Genomic DNA, 17,291 nt, shown 5'->3' with positions numbered 1-17,291 from the left:
GTCGCGAGGTTAGAATCTATTCGTCTTCTTGTATCTTTTGCTATTAATCACTCTATCAAATTATACCAAATGGATGTCAAGAGTGCATTCCTTAATGGTTATATTTCAGAAGAAGTGTATGTCAATCAACCTCCAGGTTTTGAAAATTCAAACTTTCCAGAACATGTTTTTAAACTTAAAAAATCTTTATATGGACTTAAACAAGCTCCCAGAGCTTGGTATGAACGTTTAAGCAATTTTCTTCTGGAACAAAATTTTATTAGAGGGAAAGTTGATTCCACACTCTTCTGTAAGAACCTTAATAATGATCTCATGATATGCCAGATTTACGTTGATGATATTATTTTTGGTTCTGCTAATATCTCTGTTTGCCAAGAATTTTCTAAGTTAATGCAGGCAGAATTTGAAATGAGTTTAATGCAAGAACTAAAGTTCTTTCTGGGAATTCAAATTAATCAAACTCCAGAAGTCACTTACGTCCATCAAAGTAAATATATTAAAGACGTTCTGAAGAAGTTTGACATGACTGAATGCAACTCTGCAAAAACTCCCATGCACCCAACTTGCATTCTTGAAAAGGAAGAGGTAAGCGACAAGGTTTGTCAGAAGCTCTATCGAGGTATGATAGGCTCTCTTCTCTATCTGACTGCTACTCGTCCTGATATTCTCTTTAGTGTCTGTCTTTGTGCCAGATTCCAATCAGATCCTAGAGAATCTCATTTAACAGCAGTTAAGAGAATTCTTAAGTATCTGAAAGGAACTCCTAACCTGGGCCTGATGTATGAGAAAACATCAGAGTACAGACTCTTGGGTTACTGCGATGCAGATTATGCAGGAGATAGACTAGAAAGAAAAAGCACATCTGGAAATTGCCAGCTTCTGGGAAACAATCTAATCTCCTGGGCTAGCGAAAGACAGTCAACTATAGCTCTATCAACTGCAGAAGCAGAATACATCTCAGCATCACTGTGCACAACTCAGATGCTCTGGATGAAGCATCAGTTAGAAGATCTGCAAATCTTTGAGAGTAACATTCCTATCTTTTGTGATAATACTGCTGCTATTTGTTTAAGTAAGAATCCCATTCTACATTCCAGAGCCAAACACATTGAAATAAAACATCATTTTATCAGAGACTATGTTCAGAAAGGGATAGTAACTTTGAAATTCATTGATACAGAACATCAATGGGCAGATATCTTTACTAAGCCTCTAGCTGAAGATAGATTTCTTTTTATCTTAGAACATCTGAACATTAAAAATTTCCCTGAGTAAAGTATGGCTCTGAAAATGTAAAATGAGACTCTGATAAAAACAAATACACTTCTGCCTCTGACTCTGATACTTCTACCAGTTAAGAAGATATCTGAGTTAGAAATCTCCAGGAACCAATCTTTTGGTATTCCTGAAGATCAGATACATCAACACGTGGAGCACTAAGCGTCTAACCCTAGAACCTCTAGACAGCTGTCAAAAGAAATTCAAAGGACAGACGTTTGAAATCTCCTTGAGCAGTGTGCGTACTGTTGGGATTAGACATTCATTAATTAGCTGTAATCATTTTTCCCCCCAAGCGTGCAATCTTGAGCTTTGTTCTAACGCAATTTAATGTGTCGTTTTGCATGTGTTTTTACTTAGAGTATTTAAACACTTTTCTCACATTTCACACACTTATCACTCTCACTCACTCTCAAACCCTCTCTAAAACCCTAAAACTCTCTGAAGCATTCTCTGCAACTCTTCATCAATCTTCTTCTTCTTCACCATGGACGCTCAACAACAACAAGTCTTTAACTTCTCTCAAGAAATGGAATCAAGCTCTACTGCTCAAACTTCAAGCATTCCAACTCCAACGGTTACAGACGTCACCATCACCCCTGTTTACAAAGAACCTCATGTTCTTGACCGTGAACGCCATATTAACCTTTCAACCCCTTTTGAAGGACTGGACGTGTTGTGTGAATCGCTAGTAGATTTCGACAACTTGAAGAGAAATGGCGTTGATCTCACTGAAGAACTTCGTAAACAAGGATGGGAAAACTACTTCCAAAGGCTTTATGGTCCTGTTTACCCTCTTCTCATCAAGGAGTTCTGGAGATTCGCAGATGCAGATGACCATTTCATCGTCTCCTATGTTCTGGGGGTAAAGATTGTAATCACTGAAGGGTCTATTGCCTCTTTACTGAACATGGAGAGAGCTGGAGGAAAAAGGATTTACAACATCCCTCCTAGGTCAAAGCGTATTACTGATGTAATCAATCCAACAATCTTCAAACCCAACACTGAAGGAAATCCTTCAAAGAACAAAGAGCTGCATCAGAACCTCAGAGTGTGGCTGAAGATCATTCTGGGAACTATTCACCACCGTTCAGCCTCTAACTCCTCTGACTACATCAATGCAGATCAGAAATGCATTCTGTATTGCATTCAGAAGGGTGTGAAGATCTGCCTCCCTGCTCTCCTTTTCAGATATCTGAGAGATTCTGTCAGAGAAACCAGAAACAACATGAAGCCCAGATCCTACATCCCTCTGGGAAGATTGCTATCTGATGTTTTCATCGAGAATGGACTGGTAGATCATCTGGAAAAGACCAAACTGATGGATGATCTGGCAATAGATGTTGGGAAGCCTCTGAACGCCAGAAATCTCAAGAGTATGGGGATAATTAAGAAGATTCAAGTCAGACCCACTCTGGACACATCCTGGGATTCTTTGAAAGATCAGAGGAAGATGCCTCATGGCCTTGCCAGGTTCTTCAAGAATGAACCCAGAGATGATGTTGCTATCTATCTTCAGCGTCTGCTGGATGATGGTGTTGACATCTTTGATTTCAGCCTCGACGACTGTCTGGATTCAGAAGAAGACTTCGTCAGATACAAGAGAGGTCTCTCTGAGAAGAAGATTGCATCACAGGCAAAGAAGGCAAGAATTGGAGAAGCTTCTGGAAGCAGATCTTCAGCTCCTCTGAAGACTTCGTCAGATACTGGTATGTCTATTCCTCTTATTTCCTATGTACCTCCGATGGTTTCCTCTACCCCTTCCTCTAATCCTCTCCCAACACCACCAATTTATACAACCTCTGAAATCCCACCTTCAATCATCAGAACCTCTCAGTCTTCACCAGTCTTAAATATCGCCCGTACATTCATACCTCCTTCTAAACCTGAACAAATAAACCAAAACACTTCCTCTTCATCATCCTCAGAACCAGAATCACCCCCATATGTTTCTATCTCCTCTGACCCAGAATACTCTGACCCTGACTCCCCAACCATAGCTCAAATTTATGCTCAAAAACTCGCTTCACAACAACCAACAGAACCTGAAATAACTTCACCACCACAACAAACACCTACCCTTACTTCTGAAATACAACCTTCTGGAGACCAACCCTCTGACCATCCCACTTCTGATATCAACCCACCTAACACCTTTGCTGCACCTGAATCTGAAACTGAAACTGAACCTTTAGATTTAAATCCTCTTTACGCTTCACCCCAAACATCTGAACCTCAACCTGAATCAGAAACTGAACCAGAACCTCTAACTCTAAATCTCAGCCCTCCAACATCTCCACCTCTTACCTCTGAACCTGACCTTTCTGTACCTACCCTTGAGGAATCCATCATGCTGGTTGCAGAGGCTTCAGTACAAAAGATCAAGTCTCTGACCACTAACTCTGAAGTCAGTGATGATCCTGACTCTGTAAGGACACACTGGAACAGAGTCATTGGCTGGATGACCTCTGAGGCTTTTAGGCTGAAGAGTATCTCTGAACAAGTCAGAAATGGCTACATCAGAGATGCTGAGGCAAGACTCCAAGAGAGATTAGCCAGAGAAGCTGAAACTAGAAGGCTAGAGGAAGAGAGATTGGCAAAGGAAGCTGAAGAAGAAGCTAGAAGGCTGGAAGAAGAAGAAAGAGCAAGGGAAGCTGAAATCCTAAGGTTGAAGGAAGCTGAAGCTAAGGCTCTGGCGGATGCAGAAGCACAAGCTGCTGCTGAAGCTGAAGCTCAGCAGGCTCTGACTCTGGGGGAGTCCTCTTCTGTGATCCCTATGGTTCTTCAGACTCTGAAAGAACTTAAGCAAGACCAGAATGAACTTCGGGCCAGAATGGACAAGCAAGATACTGTCAACGATAACATCCAGAACATGCTTGCTATGTTGCTTCAGAGAATGCCTCCGCCTTCAAACCCTTAGGCACTTAGGATTTATTTTGCTTGCCTGTTGTTTTATTTTTTCTCTGAATCTGATGTTTTCTTGTTCTTGTTGCCTTTGTGCTTTTATCTGAATACAAGTTTTTCTCTTTACTTATTTTTTTTTTTTACTATGTCTTTTTGATTCTGACAAAAAGGGGGAGAAGTCATTAATAGCTCTGATGAAAATATTGTCTAATACCTTAAACACTCTGCAACATACTTTTCTTAAAAAAAATAAAATTATCTAACTTGGACTTAAGAAATTGCAGAAAGTTTCAGAAACCTCTTTACTTAGAAGCTCTGGTAAGAACTTCTGAACTCCCTAGCACTAACTCAGGGGGAGCTTCTGTCTATCTGATCTGATATTATTCATGTTTCATCTGCTAATTAAGTTTGTTTTGTCATCATCAAAAAGGGGGAGATTGTAAGAACAAAAATTGTTCTACAACAGATTCCTTGATTTTGATGATAACAAAGGATGAAACCAAAAATGGCACCCTAACGAAAAGTTTCTAAGTGTGCAGGGTTCTAAAGAAAGAAGGAAGAAATCTGATGATGTCATCAGATACAGAACCAGATCAGATACAAATTATCAAATGATCAGAAGCATCTGAAGTGGAAACACGTTCAAGAAAGTCTAACTCTGAGCAACACATCAGAAGCATCTGAACAAGAATACGCTCTAGAAGTTCTGACTCTGAACAACGGTTGTCTAACTCCAGAAACTCTCAGCGCTATCTGAAGAAATCCATCAGAACTCAAAAGAGATTAACATCAGAAGCAAGATTCCAAGATTCTCCAGAAACACAAATACTCTGAGCATGGAATTGCTAATCATGAAAGAGTAACGTTAAAGTCAAGTAAAGATTTGCAAATGGTTTTCCTAATTAAGAAAGAGACGTTAATCTCCAATTTCAATAAAGAAGATACTACTTGTGGTAAGTAGTCAATTCAAGGAGAGAAAGTTATCTTGCAGAAGCTATTTAAGTGATGGCGTAAATTCATTTTAATATCCACCAGTTTCAACTACTACTTCAACTGATATATAAAATGGGCTGCAATCAACTTTGAAGCACAAGCAAGCCAACAAGCCAAAATTATACTGAAACATCAACGCTCAAGAAAAACACTCTTGCTCTCTAAAGATCTTCACAAAGCTTTTGCTTATAACGTGAAAAACTCTTGTTCTTAATACTGTAATATTTGCTTTCTTAGAAGCACTCTAGATTACATAAATCTTTTATCTATTGTTTGTTGATTTCCTCAAGTGACTCTGTGTAGTCTGTAGACTTGAGAGGACTAAGAGATTTTTCTCTTAGACGTTGTTTGTAATCTTTCAAGATTAGTGGATTAAGTCCTTGTTGAAGGCGAAATCACCTTGGCCGGGTGGACTGGAGTAGCTTTGTGTTATAAGCGAACCAGTATAAAATCATTGTGTGGTTTTCATTTTGAAAAAGCGCTTATTTTTCCAAACAATTCAAACCCCCCCCCCCCCTTTCTTGTTTTTCTCACCTTCACTTGGTTCCATGAAAGTTGGCATTGGCCAAGTCTTTTTGCATAAGGAGTGTTGCTTAATTCTAAGTCCAAAGTCTCAGACCAAACCAACAGTCCACACAAAATATCTTTTATGGGTTTTTGTTGTTATTATGCACATTAAGGTCAAAAGACCATAAAACACAGACAATTATATACAAATACAATATCACAAAATATGCCCCAAGTGGGCAAAGTGAAAATGGCATTTAAAGTAAACAAATTGAATGGTATGAATAATGGAAAATGAATAAAAGCTTAAAATTTAAAGTGCATAAAAGTAAATGACTTGAAATTAAATGTTAGTTGTTATTTGATTAGAAGTTAGTATTGCTTTTGCTTTATTTTGTTTAAGTCATTCTCTGGATAACACTCAACCCACTTATCACAAGCATGAATCCTTGAACCAAGACATCTTCCAAAGGAAGGAAAAAAGGCCAAGTTTCCATACAATACCATGAAAGTGGGGAGACTTACAATCTCACTTACTAGAATGTTATGCCTTTTTGTGTCACAAATTTAACGCTATGTTAAGCAATCGTAATTGGACTTATGTAGAAGTCACAACTATTTGAGGTCGGGCAATAGAATTTTGGTGTTAATGCATGTTAAAGACATAGTATAATGGACTATGCTCATGAAACATACCACAAACAAAAGAATATGCAAAGTGATGGACCTAATCTCATCCATACTCATGTTGATTTTGCAATCAACTAGCCTTATGATATAGAGATATCATAGGTCCATGACACGAATGAATAAAGAAGGGGAATAAGATGAAGAGGGAGGGGGAATGGAATCAACACAAATTGGTCAAAGGAGAACTTTTACCAAATTAAGATCATTCATTCATTTTGGGATATGAAATGTACATTTCATCAATCCCCTAAATCCAATGACCTTAACCTAATAAAGTCAAATCAACCTTGACCATGGCCCAGCAACACAAGTCAAACTCAACAAGTCAATTAAAATGGCTCTACACAATTTATTTGGCATTTAATCAATTAAAAACAATTAAAATATGCATTAAATTAAATTATGGTTTGTCAATTTCCTAAAACCTCATCAAAACACCAAAGAAATGGCCATGATATTTATCATAGGTCAAACAAGGTCAAAGGACCTTGGAGAAAAAAATTCATCATTTTTGGAAACTTAAAACTACTTTTAAACAATTAAAAATATTCACAAAATCAGTTAAATCATGAAAAATATTAATAATGATCAAAAAAATAATTTTAATTCGGAAAATGAAAGAGGATTTTATTTAAATTTTTTTGGTGAAACTCTCATTTTTTTGGATCAATATTAAAATTAATATGAATTAATTAAAATAACACAATTAAAATGAAATTCAAATAATCAGAAAAAATGTGGACCACTTGATCTCCCTCATTAATTGAGGTGGCAGATCAAGTGGCCACAAAAGCACGTTCCATGATGAAGTTGAGTCAGTGCGCCACATAAGTGGTAATCAAAACCAACGTTCGTGATTAAAACAATTTGAATAGATCGTGTGGCTCTGAACCTTGCCAACTCACCACCAGAGCAAACCTCCGGTCACCTTCTCAGGCGAGCCTCACCGGACTGGTCTAGTCATAACCATCACTAAAATAAAAAAGAAGGACAGGATTTTGAAGTAAAAATGGAACTGAGCACGAATCTGACCTCAATTTATCCTAACTCCAAGTATATTCAGAGATACATGGAGTTGAAATTTGAGGTGTATGATCTGAGTTGCTTCGATTTGACCTCAAAGCAACTCAATATTCTTGCCTACATTGGTAGGACTTCAGACAACCAAAGAACCAAGAGAATTATGGAGAGTTGAGTGAGAATCGAAGAGATGAAAATTTCTGGAAAATACCTTCAATGCAGGTCATAATTTGCTTGCTCTTGCTTTGATTCGTGCTTGATCTCCCTTGGTAAGCTTGCATAAGTAGACTAGAATCAACCAAAGGCTTTAGATCCCTGGAGTTTTGAATCTCAAAACAGTGAGATTCAAACTCAATTTTCAAAGAAAATTCTCAGGATTATCCTCTAAAATGGAAGGGTTTGGGATCTTGGAGCAAAACTGGCGCGATGGGATCCTCAATTCTGAACCTAGAGGCTTTTATTTATAGTTGAATCACATGTTATTTTCACCTTCAAATTGAACTTCCAAATTTAGCAATGGATGATGCATGCTTGCATAGGCGTGAACAGGTGCACGAAATCACTCCTTTAGGTCCATAATCAAGTGTGAATGAGTCTGAAATCAACTTGGAATGTAAGGAAGATGTACACAGTTGTTTGAAGTTTTGATTTTGTCAAATGATGATGCCATGTTCAAGCCATGCGCAGACCATTCAAATCTTGTCCAAAATGGATGAGATTGGACTTTTTGGAAAGGTTAGATTAAGAAGAATAACTGTTATGTTGAGCACTTTTCCATTTGAAACTTGTATCATGGTGAATTTTGAGGTGGAAGTTTGGAAATTTTAACATATCAAAAAAATTTCTAAGTGTCAAGCCATATGTTCACTTATTCCCCCTTGGCTAAATTTTGGTGTGAGCTTCAAATGAGAAAAGTGTATTCATCAAAGTTGTAAATCTTTCAAATCCCTCAAAAATGGTCACAAATTTGACCTCATTTGGATTTAAAATGAATGAGTTAGGCATTTTTGAAGTTTAGGAAAATCACTTGTTCAATGGTATTGGTCTAAAATGACCTATAATGTATCCTCATATCACATGCTCATAAAAGTTTGATTAGCTCTTCCTCCAAACATAAAAGTTGAATTAGGCACCTCTAATTTGATTACGGAACTTGGAAATCTTTCATCTTATAAAAATTGAGCAAGTTATGGCCTTGGGAAGTTGACCTCCAAATTAGGGTTTAGACAAAATGACCTATAATCTTTCAACATAAAAAATGACTTTCTGATCGCGACTTTATGAGTCGAATTTGGGGTACAAACTGCAAGTGCACAGTTCTATCGCGTAGTTTTAAAAGATATCGATCCCACAGGGACTTATGAATTGATATACCGTTATCTAAGGTTACTTCGTAAAGCTAAGGCAGGTAATACTTTGATTGTTTGGGGGAAAAGCTAAAAACTAAAATAAGATCTAGATTAAATATCAATAAAGCGGATATCGGTATGTAATTCGTCGTAATTAGGGAATCAATTCTTCGTTGGTTTCTTGGTTTTAAAATAAATCTTTTCAGTTGACTCTATTGATTAAAAGTTTTATCTCAAACTCTCGCTCTGTTGAATAAACTATGATTTTGTATTAACGTAGCTGTCACTTATAGTTAAGTCAAAAACCACTTTTTGAAAACAATAGAATCCGTAGAAACTCTTTTTAAGAAAACAATAATCGTTTAAACACCCTTATCTCAAACTCTCGCTCTGTTGACTTAGGTTATATAATTAAATTCAAATGCTTAACTCTCGTCCTCACATTCAATCTTTAAAAATACTTTTTGAAAAAGATTAGAATTTAATTAACTCTAAAAATTGCTCTCGCCCTGATCTAGAATTAATGTCCAATTTACACTGTCCAGTCAAAACCTCAAACTCTCGCTCTATTGATTTTAACTTCTTTATGTCTTTTACTTTCGTACAAAAACTTTGTTATTAAACCTGTAAATTGAGACCGTAAAAAGAGTGATTTTAATTTTAAACTTAATTAAACCAACTTAGTTTTGATTCCTTCATTCCGCTTACTTTACATACCGATACCTAAATAATTTAGCCAGACATACTAAACAGATCTAAAAAATCAGCATGCATAAACAGATTCATCTCAAGCAAATAATATAAATAAACAGTAAAACAGGGCATATATAAATTCAAACAATAATTAAAGAACCTGAGAAATTAAATAGCAGTCTTGAACACTCCACCACAGGTCGGTTGAATCTGTTCTTGAATTCTTCAATCAGGCAGGAAAATAAAAGCGAAAGAATAAAAAACTAGATTCTAACGTAAGGTTAGATCCGGTAAAAGGTACACAATAGTTTCCGGTGTAGAAACTGTTGTGCGAAAAATTAATTAAGTGCTAGAAAAGAAAATAGAATTGCAAAAGAAACAATATAAAAATTGTAAAAGTAGTACTACAAAAATATGCTTAAGCTGCTGGAAAAAGAAAAATGCGGAAAAGCAAAAACGGCAAAGAAATCTGGAAAAGGCGTGGAACCTCTGCAGGGTTTGCAACGCTGATATTTATACTGGTACTTTCTGTAACGGTTTCCAAAAGTAGTCCGCGTCAAAAGTCTTCACGTAGCGAAAGGTTAGGCGTGCAAATAGGACTCAACGTCTCTGAAGGCAAAAATATAGGGGAATGGTGTGACGTCCGTCACACCATGTGTGACGCTCGTCACAGGAGTGTGCAAGGCGTGACGCTCGTCACAGCCCCTGTGACGCTCGTCACAGGCACAACGCCTGTGCCTTTTGGGCTGGGCTTTGACTTTTGATATTTGCTTCTTTTCATTCCTTTTTGCACCTCCTTTTCTTCCTTTTTTACTTGTGCTTCAAATAAGCTACCTGAGATAAATAGAAAGAAAATACCGCGTAATATCTGATAAAATGAAAAAAATAAAAGCAAATAATAATATAATTTAATTGAATTAAGTCCTAAAATGTGATACTATTTCATGTTATCAAACTCCCCCATACTTAGATCTTTGCTTGTCCTCAATCAAAATACAGTATAGAACTTGTTTTAAAAATTTTAGCCAGATGAAATTTCAAAACACACATCAATTCGTACTAGGTTGCATGTAAACCTTTTTTAGAAGTAACTTGAGTTTAATCTTGACATCAACAACAACCGTCACAACCTCAAATAACCTCACCTTATGCAGACCAGTTCGAGTAATGCCATTACAGCTATCCTAGTTCCTTTACTCTTATTTCACCCGTTTTCATTCTAGCGAAATCACATTAAGCCCTTTATCTTTTCGCGCACATAGTGGAGTAACCGGTTAGTGATTCTGATCCCTTTTTAGCTAGAAGTTCTGGTACATAAGTCGGATAACTTCGTTATTCAGTCCATTGCAAATTGTGGGGGATCGGACCGTAGTCCGCCCTACCAAGTTCAGTACCAGATACCTGCTGAACCAACTCATAATGGATCTTTCATATTATGCTTTTGTATGATCTGCAGCCTTTAGATTAAATGATCTGGTAAGGATCACCTAACTTAATTAGTGCATTTCCTGATATATATAATTTTTTTTTTGTTACTATGGGAATCATTCACTTATATTCATCGGCTCTCCACGTAGTTTGCTATTAAGATGGTGTTGACTTCTCGTATAAACTACTCGGGGTTACTATAAAACTAAAAGTTCAAGGGATTGGTATAATAGGTTCTTATTCTGATCTGACATGTTGAGGTTCTTAGAGCGTTGTTATGGTAATAATTTTTGTTTTGATTTCACTCAAGTTTTATAAAATAAGCGACCTTTATACTTATTGAGTGTGATGAATTTTTGTTATGGCTCATGAAAATTGAGGGGAATAGATAATAGAAGGTTTTCACATTTGGGACTTAACTTAAAATAAATCTATTTTATTATTATTTATTTTTTTATAAGGGAAATAACAATGAAAAGAAAGATACATACTTGAAAAGGAAAAAGGAGGATAGAAAGAACATGGTTTTCCCCCCCATACTTGAATGAAACATTGTCCCCAATGTTTTAAGAAAAAGGAATTAAATACAAAAAGAAAGGAAAAAGAAAATTAAAGTTAATGCTGCCTTCCGCCTCTTGTTCTTGGGCCTGGTGATCGCTGACGTAAGTCTAAGTCGTCAAACCTGCTGAACAGCTCAGTGAACCGCTGATCGGTTATGGCATTCCTCTCTTCCTGTTGTTGTTGCATTTGGCGCATCATGTGCATCATTTCGAGATTCTGTGCTTGCATACCATCAATAGCATCCATGATGTCGTCATTGGTTGCAGGCCTTCTTCGTCGATGACGTCGGGAGGATGGGCCAGCTGCAGTGTCGGAAGGGTTGAGCGAGACTGATTGTTGTGCAGGAGCATGATCACCTTGCTCCATTTCTTCGAACTCGTCTGCGGACGGGTTTGCATGTGAAGGCTCGGTGGCTTCGGGAGCATTCAGATCATAGAGGTGGCGGTTGGGATTTGTGACATCTGTTAGGGAAATGTTGGGGAGAACAACGCTTGGGACGGCCTGGTTATTCACCATAAGGTAATATTTTCCGCCTACTCGGTTCTTTATTAGGCGGCTGGACCGACAGTAGCCTATATCCATAAATAGGGGAGGTAAAGATTCTAAAGTTTGGAGTCGGTCCCCTAGGTTTAAGCCAAGTGCTATGGTGGTGATTAATCCACCAATTACAAAAGGTTGACAGCCTCTAGCACATAAGGTGTGGATATGATGAAATAGGAAGGAGGCGGCGTTTACCTTAGCCTGCGGTTCGAAGACGCATTCGAGGAAGAATAGTTCCTTTGCGTTGACCTTGCTGTTGTTCGGTCTTCCAAAAACGGTGTTTTGTAGGATGCGGATAAAGTACCGGATAGTTGGGTTATGTATATGGGAAACAAGGAGCTCTTCCCAGTTGTTGGCATCTACACCGGATATTTTCCTAAAGAGGTCGAAAGCAGCAATTGTGCTCCAGTTTAGGTTTGGAGGGATTCTGGGGTAGACTTGACCTTCTATGGGGAATTGTAGCATGGTACTCAATTGGTTTTGGGATAGGGAGTACTCGGTATTGAACATACGGAAGGTTGCGGTACCGGTTAAGAATTCATCTTCACCGGCGGGAGTGTTGTACGCGTATGAACTTAAGAATTCTAAGGTTAGGGAGGGGTAGGTGGGTTGATTATACGTGCATAGAAAGGTTAGATCGGCAAGGCGGAGCATCCACTCGATACCTTGAAGTAATCCTAATTGTTGTAAACAAGTTGAATCAGGATACCTGGTAGAAGTGACACCGCGTTGTTGAAAGCGCTCGAATTGCTCCCTTTGATAGTTTTCATCTTCGGATCGGAAGATGATATTTCCGAAATTCTGATTTCCCGCCATACTGATGAATGAATTTAAAGGAGTAATAAAGAAAAGAAATGTATTTGATATTAGAGAGTGGTTTGTGGTGAATGAAGGAAGGTTTGGTGGGTATTTATAGGGAAAAAGATTTGGAAGTTGGAAAAGAGGTGGTTGAAAAGTGAATAAATGTGGGTTAATGGGAATGAATGGGGAAGGTAAAAAGTTGAAAGGGTGTAACGTTCGTCTCCAACGGCTCTGTAACGTTCACCTAGTCAGAAAGGTGTTACGCTCGTCACAGGGGCGTGACGGGCGTAACAAGTACTTGGCGTGCCGTCCGTCATAGATTGTGTGACGCTCGTCACACAGTCTTTTTGGCATGGTTCAGCTAGCGTTCTTCATAATGATTTTGGTAACTTATTTTTTACTATTTAATTTGTTTTGCTTCAGATTATTTTATTCTGCTATTTAAATTTCTCTTCCATGCCATTCTACTTTGCATAATAGTGCATAAATATATTGTTCTTTAATAAGTCATGTAGGCAGCAACAGTAGAGAGCATAATAGATATTACATAATAAAATAAATAAATAGCTTCAATAAAATAACCATAATGTAACATTGGAAGAAAGAACAAAAATGCGAAAGAGAAACAAATACGAACATAACTTGAAATAACATTAAATAATAAAACTAACTAAAACTAGATAACTAAGAAAAACGACTTCTATCCATCTGCATGATCTCTGGCCGGAGGAGCAAAGGAGTTAACACGGTATAGTAACTCGTGAAACTGATTTGTCATATTGTTCATGTATCCCTAAAATTCGTGCCTCAAGCTAGTGAACTCTTCTCTGAGGGCGTCTTGTTCTGACATCAAAGCTTCAATGGCAGTGTTATAATCAGTTCCAGGCATATGATGTCTAAGGTCGGGTATTGACGATTCTTCGATCTGAACAGGTTGAGGAGGAGGATCAATATCATAATAGCCAGAGGGTGTCTGAGGGTCAGATTCGGCATAAGGAATCTGGTCATCACAAATCTCATAGTCCTGGATGGATTCAGTGGATCTAGCAGGAGAGGGGGTTTCGTTCAGATTGTAGAGCCAGTTACTGCGGTTATGAACACTAGTCCTAGGATCGGGCATGATGAATAGGCAAAGAACTTGGTTACCAATTATAAGCTCAAACTCATCAGACCCTAGGTTTGCTATAACCATAGTGTTGAAGAGGAAGGGTATACTCATAGTAGTAATGCCACAAAAAGGGCTTAAGTCAAGCATAGGCTGACGTAATCCAATAGCATTACCTATCATAGTTATCAAACCGCCTATTCGAATTGGTGCTCGTTCATCTTGGATAAGTTGGTCCAAATTTGCTAACATAAAAGTGGCACCGTTCACTGGACGGTTCTGGGAAGCACAAAATATGATGAAGAGTTCATCACGTGAAACTGTGGTACTGTTTGGCTTCTTCCCAAATAAGGTGTGGGTCAGGATCTTATGGAAATAACGGAAGGCCGGGTTATGTATGTTTCTAGAGAGAAACTCATGTTCCTCGGGATCGTCATTTCCAGTCAAGTTACCCCAAAAGTGTTCAAGTTCTCTATATTCAAAAAGTTCTTCTTGGCTCACTGTGAATGTGTCAAAGGATGTAGGGAAACCTAAAAGGTTGGTAAAATCTTGAATATTAAATTGGTATTCCATGTTAAACATTCTGAACTGGATAAAACCTCTGCTTATTCCTTTTCCATGGCTGGGTAGATAGATCAGAGAACTAAGGAATTCTAGAGTCAGTCTCCGGTATGTGACAAATTGTCTACGGATAGGAGCGATTTCCCACCCTATCTGACTCAGCAAATACAGGACACTTTGTCTTAGTCCAAGGGCAGTCATTGCCCAGTCATCAGCATACAGACTAGGTAACATCTCTCTCGTGGCTAGTTCCTCAAACTTTTGTTTCTGAGCTGTTCCGCTGAATTTGATACCCATACGATCAATATGTCCCATCAGGTTAGTGTTAGCTAGAGAAAAGAAAAACAAGAGTTTTAGTCAGGATTTGGCCAAATGCCGAAAGAAGAGAAAAGTTTTTAATAACTTAAAATAAATTAAGAATGAATACTAAACAAAAATTAAAAGAATAATTAAGGAAGAAAATAGAAAAATAAAAAATGATAATAGAAGAAAATAATAAAATATTTGTGGGTTGTCTCCCACTAAGCGCTTTGTTTAATGTCGCAAGCTCGACATAAAAACTATCAATTATAATCTATAAGTTCTTGAGGCATTTCGTCTAAGTGCAAGACTTGCGAATCTTCAGTGTTTTCTGCATAGTGATAATGTTTTAGACGTTGCCCGTTTATGGTAAATGGTTCCATAGATTTGCCTTTAATTTCTACTGCTCCACTGGGAAAAACATTGGTGATTTGAAAAGGACCTGACCATCTAGATCGTAGTTTTCCTGGAAATAACTTTAGTCTGGAGTTAAATAAAAGGACGGTATCGCCTTGTTTGAAGATTTTCCTTGATATGCGCTTGTCATGCCATTGTTTTGTTCTTTCTTTGTAGATTCTGGCATTTTCATAAGCGTCTCTTCTGAGTTCCTCTAATTCGCTTATATCAAGGATTCTCTTTTCACCGGCGACTTTATAGTTTAAATTTAGATTTTTTATGGCCCAATAGGCTTTATGTTCTAATTCTACCGGGAGATGACAGGATTTTCCATAAATTAGCTTAAATGGGGTTGTCCCTATTGGAGTTTTGTAAGCAGTTCGGTAAGCCCATAAAGCTTCTGGTAATTTTAATGACCAGTCTTTCCTTGAAGTGGCGACTGTTTTTTCTAATATTTGTTTAATCTCTCTGTTAGACACTTCTACTTGCCCACTGGTTTGAGGGTGGTAAGGTGTCGCTACTCTATGTCTTACGCCATACTTAAGTAGTAGTTTTTCGAGTACCTTGGATATGAAATGCGATCCACCATCACTGACTACTATTCTTGGGACACCAAACCTTGGAAATATTATATTCTTAAAGAGTCTAGTTACTACTCGTGTGTCGTTTGTTGGAGAAGCTATAGCTTCACTCCATTTTGATACGTAGTCAACTGCCACGAGTATGTATTTGTTACCGAAAGAGGATGGAAAAGGTCCCATGAAGTCTATTCCCCACACGTCGAAAATCTCTACTTCCAAAACGCCCTTTTGTGGCATCTCGTCACGTCTAGATATGTTTCCTGTGCGTTGACACCTGTCACATTTCTTAATAGCTGCATGTACATCCTTCCATATACTTGGCCAATAAAAACCGGCTTGTAGGATTTTAGAGCAGGTCTTGGATGTACTTGCGTGTCCACCATAAGGAGCGGAGTGACAGTGTTGGATTATATTTTCTACCTCTCCTTCGGGTATACACCGACGGAAAATACCATCGGGGCCTCTTTTAAAAAGTAAGGGGTCATCCCAGTAATAATGTTTTATGTCATAGAAGAATCGTTTCTTCTGTTGGTAGGATAAGGTAGGTGGAACTATTCCGGCAGCTAAATAATTGACGAGGTCAGCGTACCACGGTGTAACAGATATAGCTAAGGTGGTTTCTACCTGTTTATCAGTGTTATTTTCTTCTAAAGTAGCTATAAGTTTATCGTACGAGAAATCATCGTTAATTGATGTTCTTTCCGGTTCAAGGTTCTCAAGTCTAGAGAGGTGATCCGCTACTACGTTTTCAGTTCCTTTCTTGTCTTTGATTTCCAAATCGAACTCTTGTAGCAACAGGATCCACCTTAGGAGTCTAGGTTTAGCATCCTTTTTTGTTAAGAGGTATTTGATAGCAGCGTGGTCAGTGTAGATGATTATTTTGGCTCAGACCAAGTAGGAACGAAATTTATCTAGCGCAAATACTACTGCTAGAAGTTCTTTCTCGGTTGTGGCGTAATTCATTTGTGCTTCATCTAGAGTTCTACTTGCGTAATATATAACATGAAGCTTTTTATCTTTTCGTTGTCCTAAAACAGCACCTACAGCGTAATCACTAGCATCACACATTATTTCGAATGGTTCGTTCCAATCTGGTGTCTGCATTATGGGTGCGGAAATCAGTGCTTGTTTAAGCGTTTGAAATGCTTCTAAACATTTATTGTCGAATATGAATTCAGCATCTTTCATTAATAGTCCGGTTAAAGGTTTAGTTATTTTAGAGAAGTCTTTAATGAATCGTCGGTAAAAACCGGCATGTCCTAAGAAGCTTCGTACTTCTCTCACAGTTTTCGGGGGTTGAAGATTTTCGATTACCTCTATTTTGGCTTTGTCTACTTCAATTCCTCTGTTCGAGATGATGTGTCCTAAAACAATTCCTTCTTGTACCATAAAGTGACATTTTTCCCAATTAAGTACTAGGTTTACTTTCACACATCGCTCTAGAACTCTTTCTAGGTTTTCAAGGCATTCTTCAAAGCTTTGTCCGCATACGGAAAAGTCATCCATAAATACTTCCATGATGTCTTCTAGAAAATCGGCGAATATTGCCATCATGCACCTTTGGAAAGTTGCAGGAGCATTACA

Source organism: Lathyrus oleraceus, chromosome 3 (genome assembly GCF_024323335.1).
Source record: "Lathyrus oleraceus cultivar Zhongwan6 chromosome 3, CAAS_Psat_ZW6_1.0, whole genome shotgun sequence".
Lineage (NCBI taxonomy): Eukaryota > Viridiplantae > Streptophyta > Magnoliopsida > Fabales > Fabaceae > Lathyrus > Lathyrus oleraceus.
Note: the sequence above shows the minus strand (reverse complement) of the source record.